We start from the raw sequence: 7,558 nt of genomic DNA, 5'->3' as shown, positions 1-7,558 counted from the left end.
ACCCCTGATGCAACTTCAGGCCATTCCCCTGGGTCTTGTCACTGGTTCACAGAGAGAAGAAATCAGTGCCTGCCCCTCTGTTTCCCCTCGTGAGGAAGCTGCAGACTGATGTGAGCTCTCCTCTTAGTCTCCTCTTCTCTAGGCTGAACGACCCAAGTGACTTTGGTCACTCCTCACGTGGCTTCTTCCTCTCTAGACCCTTCCCAGCTTCACATCCCTCCTTGGGACATTCTTCAACAGCTTTCTATCTTTCTCATGTTCTGGCACCCAGTGCTCAAGGTGAGGGCACAGCAGCACAGAGGAGAGCAAGACAATCACTTCCCTGATGCTGTGCCTGATGCACCCCAGGACATGGTTGGTCCTTTTGGCTGCCAGGGCACACTGTTGGCTCATGTTCCACTTGCCATGGAGCAGAGGGAGCAGGGAACTGAACCTGGACCTCACTGTGATGATTCATATTCTCACAAGTGCTCAGTCCTATCTTTCTACCCATCCCTTCCTAAAAGCTGGAGCTGTCCAACTGAGATGTTCTCCAACAATGCCTGTGTGGCTAAGCAGGGAGCAGCCACCTAGCCAGAGGGAGAGGGAGGAGGTGAGCCAGACTGCAGAGGTGATTCTGGGCACAGATAGGGCTGCAGGATGGTGAGGGGGATGGAGGATGGTGAAAGGAAGAGATGGATGCACAGTGCCTTATCAGGGACTTGCTGTTCTTTCAACTGGCTCCCTGATAACATATGGAGCTTAATCAAATATGCAAATGATGTCCTATCTGGAGGCAAGGGAAATAGAGAAATCAACCCGGAGACCATGCATGAAAACAAGCTGATAAAACAAGGGAGTGGGGAGAAGGTTTCCTCTTTTTGATAAAATTATTTCAAACGATGAAATTAAAGCAAAACTAATTAGGAGAACCACACTTAAGCTGACTTCCCCTAAGAAGGGTCAGCAGGCAAGAGGCATTCAAATCAAAGGCAGATGCAAGAGGCACTTCAAGGGCTCCCTGAAAGTCATTATCCCAGTCAAAAAGGAAGGGGATAGAGAGGAGGAAGGCATGACAAGAGCCTTTTTGGCTGGGCATCCATCCGGGCATTAAATGGAGTGTGCAGCTAAACAGCCTCTCTTTGTCACCCTGGAGAGCAGAAGCAGCAGGTGAAGGCCAAAGCTGACCACCTGATGTTCATCCACAGCTCTTCTCTGAGAATAAAGGGACAGAGAGAAATGGGTAGACACGGGGGACACAGAGGTCTATCTGCTTTTCCTTGTCTCCCACCCCTGCATGGTTTCCACCAGCAACACAGCCACACCAGGTTCTGCAGCCTGAATATTCCACATGCCTTGCACAGAGCTACTGACACCAGGCAGAAAATCACCTGCCACGACAGGGCAAGTGACAACAGCATCACAGCAAGCTGTCCTCTGGGAGGATGCAGGAGTGACAACAGCATCACAGCAAGCTGTCCCCTGGGAGGCTGCAGGGCCCATGGGTTTCAGCAAGTAACAGGCAGCAGGACATTGTTACCTGTCTCTGTGTCTGGTTTTGTCACTAGCATCCCCCTGCCTGCACAGCACATCCTCAGCCTGCTGTGGGGAAATCCAGCTCAGCTGCTTTGCAACTGCAAACCTGTCAAATGCAAGCTGCATTTAAAGCAAGAGCTTGAAGAGCTGACGATGGAACAACCTGCTGCCTTCCCTGCTGCAGTGGGTCCACTGGAGCTCACTATTTCTGCAGGAGTTGGAAATAAAAACACTCAGTGAGTGCAGCACTGCCGAGGTAGAATTTGGAGGGATTAGACAGTTATTTGCAAGTCTCATCGCATGATCATAAGATCTCATCTCTGACAAGCCTCTGAGTCACAGCTCAACCAGAACCTCCAACAAAAAAAAAAAAAAAAAGAAAAGAAAAGAGCAGCACTCAACACATGTATGCAAAGCTCCCAGCAAAAACACAGCCCAGCCAGACCCGGCACACCAGCACAGAGATCGCTGAGTAGTCAGAAAACACAGAGGGTACTTGAGGGAGAGACATGGAAAATGAATTGCTCTCTGCCAAAAAGCAGCTCCTAACTCTTCCTGGGAACAGCAACCTTTCTAGCAGGAAAAAAAAAACGAGGGAGTTTTCCTGCTGCAGTTCGAGACTGCAATGAGCAGTGAGCTGGCTGCAGTGTGTGACACAGGCAGGAATTCCCAGAGCAGTGCAGACCAGGGATGTGAGAGGCAAAGCACTTGCCTGCAGTGATGGAACCATCAGTGGGTGTTTAAAACAAGCCTTGGCTGCAGCAGTTCAGCAGCAGAGTCTGGACACAAGTCCTCTGCTGGGGTTTAAGGGCAGGGGATGGATCACAGGGTAACCCAGGCTGGAAGGGACCTCAGGAGGTCTCTAGTCCAACCTCCTGTTCAAAGCAGGATCTGCTGTGACATCAGAGCAGGTTGTTCTTGAAAGTTTCCAAGGCTGGAAACTGCCCAACCTCCATGGGCAGCCTTCAATGCTTTCCTGTCCTCGTGGGAAAAAGCTTTTCCTTCTATCCAGTTGGAAGTGCTTTCACATCAACTCCTGCCTGCTGTCTCACCCCCTCTCCCCACTCACCAACATTTAGAGCCTCTGTCTCCATCTCCTCAATACCTCCTTGTAGGCATGGGAATGCTGTTATTAGATCCCTCCATGTTTTCTCATTCCCAACCTGAATAAACTCATTTCTCTCAGGGCAGGCTCTCCAGCTCCTGCCTAATCTCTTCACCCTTTCCTGAACTTGTTCTTGTTGATCAACCCAATTTTTGCTCTGAGGAGGCTAAAACTTGGTGCAGTATCTAGATATGACCTAGTGTCTAGATATGGCCTAGCAATTGAGTTCAAGACAATCACCCTCCCCTCAATCTACTGGCAGTGTCCCTATTTGTATAGCTGAGGATGTAGTTGGCCTCTTTTTCAGCCTAGGCACGTTGATGGCTCATCTGCAACTTGCTGTTTACAAGGATGCCCAGGTAGTTTTCAGAAGAGTTGTCACCACCTGGACCATTCCAAGAGCAGGATCCTGCCTCTCTGGTTTCACCCCTGGTGACAGTATCCATTCACCAAACACTTTTAGGTCATGTTGGACTCCACTATCACCACCCAATGATTTTTACATGACCCAGCACATATGGGTGGCACTGTCCAACACCCACACTGATTCTCACCTCTCTCCCTCCCAGGCTCCCTGCAGGTACACCCAACACGAGCACCAAGTGCCAAGTTCACCGCAGCTACAAAAATCACAACTTTCTGAATGCTACAGCCAGAAAATGAACTCTTCAAGCATCTAAGCTGGTAACAACCTCTCCAAGAGGGGCTGGGTATCAACATAGGACACAGACAACTGCAGCCTTCACAGATGTCAGATTCAGACAGGAACCAGTATGGGTCCATCACAAGTCAGTGAAGCACCTGGACTCCTGCTGATTTAGGAAGCTGTGAGGAGAGGCCAGGGTGAACAAGCCCCTCTTGCAGAAACCATCTTCCCAGCAGGAGCCAGAGCCTGTTTTCAGAGCAGTCAAGTCCACTTGCCAAACAGTTGGGGAAAAAAAAATAAAATTCAAAAGAACCCTGAGTCTTTCAAAGCTGCGGAGGGAAGGAGAAGGAAGCTGCGTTTCCCTGCTGACATTCACAGAGAGCTGTCAGCAGTGGAATACCCTCCAGGGGATATCAAAACCCATCAGGGTTTCTCATTTGGTGTGTTTTCAGAAAGCCCCTAGCCTGGAGAAGCAGTGAGGAGCTCTGTGCCTGCAGTTATCATGAGACTGTCACCCTATGCATGGCAAACCCAGAGCTGCCACGTTAGCTCCAGCTCTTAGGATGGGAGGTGAGGTATTGGAAGAGAAAAGGAAGATCCTTCTCTCCATGTGGGTACATCGTGGTGTCACCAACCCACCCAGAGCTCTATTGCCCGTGGGTTTCTGCCAATCTCCTGCACCTTTTACCTTGCTTAGATTTTTGGGTTTTTTTGCATGAAAAGCTCCATTCCTTTGCTGCCCACCCATAGAATCAAGGAAAGGTTTGGGTTGGAAGGAACCTTCTAAGACCATCTAGTTCCACACCCTGCCATGGGCAGGGACACCTTCCACTAGATCTGATTGCTCAAAGCTTCACCCAACCCAGCCTTGAACACTACCAGGGATGGGGCAGCCACAACTTGGCACTTGAGATACCAGGGATGGGGCAGCCACAGCTTGGCACTTGAGACCAATCCAGCTTTGGGGAAGGACCTGACATACTGCCAATCCCACCAGGATTCACCTGCTTTCTCCTGCTAAACAGGAGAGGGCAATACCTGTAGCAAGAGGACCCACCCTGCTTTCTCCTGCTAAACAGGAGAGGAAAATACCTGTAGCAAGAGGACCCAACACAGCAATCAGTGATGACAACAGAGCTGCAGGTTTGGGTGTCCTTCAGGGTTACCTTACTGAAGTTGTCCTGACACTACAGACCAAGGTGCATCTTCTCCAAGCTACAGTCTGACACCATCAATACCTGTCAGCAGTTCCCACTCCCTCTCTGAGGCAGGAGGACTATAAACACTGTCCATCCAACCAGGAGAGCTGCCAGCTGGCCAATGGGACAGGATAGCCACAGCTACATGGCCAGAAACCTGCAGGAGCTCAGACTTGCATGTACTTTCCAATCAAATTACCTGTTGGAGAAAGCCAACCTTCCCCACCACCACTGTGACATGGGCCAAAACAAGAGCTGCAAATCTGAGCTCTCAGATCTCAGACTCTCCCTGTGGTGTTTTGTCTGTGGATCCAAGGAAAGCAGGATCTGGAGGGCTTGGGGTAATCCAGAGGGTTGTCATGGAACTGGTCAATACTGAAAGTTTGCTACTAAACCTGGTTGATACCTGGTGGGAAGTGCTGGCCAGATGTCAGAGCTGCCTGAGATCAGTCAAAACCTTCACCCCAGTGGCAGTCCAAATCCAAAAAGCCCTTCAAAGACCACAAACTGATGGGATTTGATGGAAAAATGAAATACAGGCCACAGAGTGAAAGTACTGGGTTTAAAGCCAAAGTTCTTTCACTGCAAGGAATTTAGCATAGAAAAGGCTTTGAGTGAAATATTTGGATGGTCTCAAAAAAAACCCTATTTCTTATGGGGAAGTTCCAAATAAATTGGAGATTTCTACTGCTCCATTTTCAGATAAGCCTTTCAAAATGGACCAAGAGCTTTGTGTTTGTTAGAAGTGCAATTCCTGGGGCTGTTCCCAGGTTGACATTTGTGAGCTCAACTCGCCCTTTCCACCTGCATCTACACACACAATAATTGCAGCTAAGTTGTGTTTCTTTGACTGGAAATGATCTGCACAAAAGCAATGACCCATAAATTAAATGCCTAGGGAAGGAGTACAAGGAATATGGAATACTGCTATGCTCCCTTAGTGATGACAGGTATTAGTGGCACATAATTTGGCCAGACAGACTGGGAAGAGAATCCAAACCAAGCAGACAAATTCATGCAAAACATCTCCATGGGTAATGGGTACAACTCTGGGGTTTTTTCCTGCCACTGGAGTGAAGAGCTAAGTGTGTAATGAGAGTGTGAGCAAAGGAGAAGTAAAAACTCAGCTGGTTCACAGTGGTTTGTAGGAAGAACACAGCCTGGAATAACTCCTGTGCTGCTTGCAGAGAAGCAAAAATATTTACCAAACTCAAGTGAGTTTTTTGTATCCCCTGAAAGAAATCACTGAAAATTCCCAGAGGTGATGTCTTTCAGCCGTGGGTGTTGTTGGTACATAGGAGTTTCCTGCCAAGGGAGCCCCCCAGGCACCCTGGATTATCCTAAAGCTGTGGCAACACTTAGGGATGTGGTATGGACACACAGGGAACACCACAGGAGGTGATTACAGATCCTGGTTCTAACCAAAGCACTGAATGAGGAATATTTCCCATTAAACAGCACCACAGCATCTTTAATACCCATAAGTGGTTAGGAGCTGCTTTTCCACCCCAGCTGCTCTGCTGAGTTAAGCTGTTGGACACGATCACACACCTCACAACACAATGCATGCGTTTTCTCCAACACTCTTTGAGCAAGGAAAATATTCCCTACCATTGGCAGGAGAGAAAAGTTTCTGGTGGAGCAAAGAACTCAACCCAGTTGTCTTCCAATCCACCCCTGAGTCCCCAAGATGCCACCAGCACCCACCAAACTCTCATCAACCCAAGGGCAGTGATTTCTATACATTAGATATGGACAGGGGGAATTTTACATTTCCATAGCTCTGCATTTTTGCCCTATTTATTTCTTCATTCTCCAGGGCCAGGCTGTGCTGTGGCCAAGCCAACAGACTTGTAGGGAATATCTCTCCAGCACATTTTCCTGATGGACTGCACATGTAGCTTGGTGAATGAGCAAGGGTTGCAAAATGGATTTTGCCTGGGGCAGTGAAATAGCTGAGGCCAACCATGTCATTTGGTTTCACTCACACTTTCCCTTCCCTATCTCTATCTTGGTTTTCCCTTTTCTTTCTCCTTTTGTTGTCTTGGTTACATGGGCAGATTCTTGATAGGCTGCTAGTTTTCATTTTAATGATGTGTTCCCGTAAAGCACAATATTTTCCTTCAGTTGTGTGTGCCACTGGATAAATTCCTCTGACACAAGTGACATTTGTATATCAACTAACAGATATTGCTTTATGACTGTAGGTATTTTGCAGTGTGTTCGTGGACTGCATAAATCAAGATCTGATACACAGAGGAAAAGCCTGAAACTGCAGAAAAAAAAAAAGGAAACTCCAAAATCATCTTGTCCTGACTTGAAGTGAGTCTTCCAATCACTGAGTAAATCCTGTTATCTTGGAGATAATGTCATAACTCTTCTTTCATCTATCCAAAGTACTTCACTGTAGTTTGACCAAGTAGCTGCAGTGCACCAGGAGAAGCAGAAGTTCATCCCATGCCTGGTAGGACCCAACAGTAGGGGGGAAAAAAAAAAATAAAGACAGTTCCTGGGATTCATACACTGGTTCATGGAGTTCCATCTAATCCTAGAAAGCTTATTGCAATACATCATTTTTAAGCATAAACCAAACTTCATGCTAACAGAATGGATTATGCTGGAGTTGCAATCCCAATGCAGCATTTTCCTTGCTTCCTACTCAATAGTACCTGATTGATCAGCCAAGATGGAAAACAAAGCATCAAAAAAAAACCCATGAAGCCTTGGCAGGTGTCAAGGAACATCAAGTAAAAATCCTGAATGCCAAACTGGCCTTGTGTGGCACCCAGAGGGGAAACCAAAGTGGTGCCCTGAGCTCAGGTACCCTCAGAAGGTATCTCAGGGTGTGGAGAAGAGTCACTGATTGCAAAAGTCATTGCAAGGAAGGAACTGAACTGATCCTGATCACCTGGTCCAAAACAGCCACACATGTTCAGAGGAGCCACATTTTGCTTTGTGTTTTACCCCTCTGGTGAAGACTTTTTCATTCAAGCTCAGCCCAAAGCTCCAGCTCACACCCCCAGTGTGGCAACTACCACAGGCAGAATATTCAGCACGTTAGGAAAAAGGGAATAAAATGAAGCTTTCTCAAGT

The sequence above is a fragment of the Acanthisitta chloris genome, unplaced genomic scaffold (genome assembly GCF_000695815.1).
Source record: "Acanthisitta chloris isolate BGI_N310 unplaced genomic scaffold, ASM69581v1 scaffold1946, whole genome shotgun sequence".
Taxonomy (NCBI): Eukaryota; Metazoa; Chordata; class Aves; order Passeriformes; family Acanthisittidae; genus Acanthisitta; species Acanthisitta chloris.
This window is presented reverse-complemented; position numbering follows the sequence as displayed.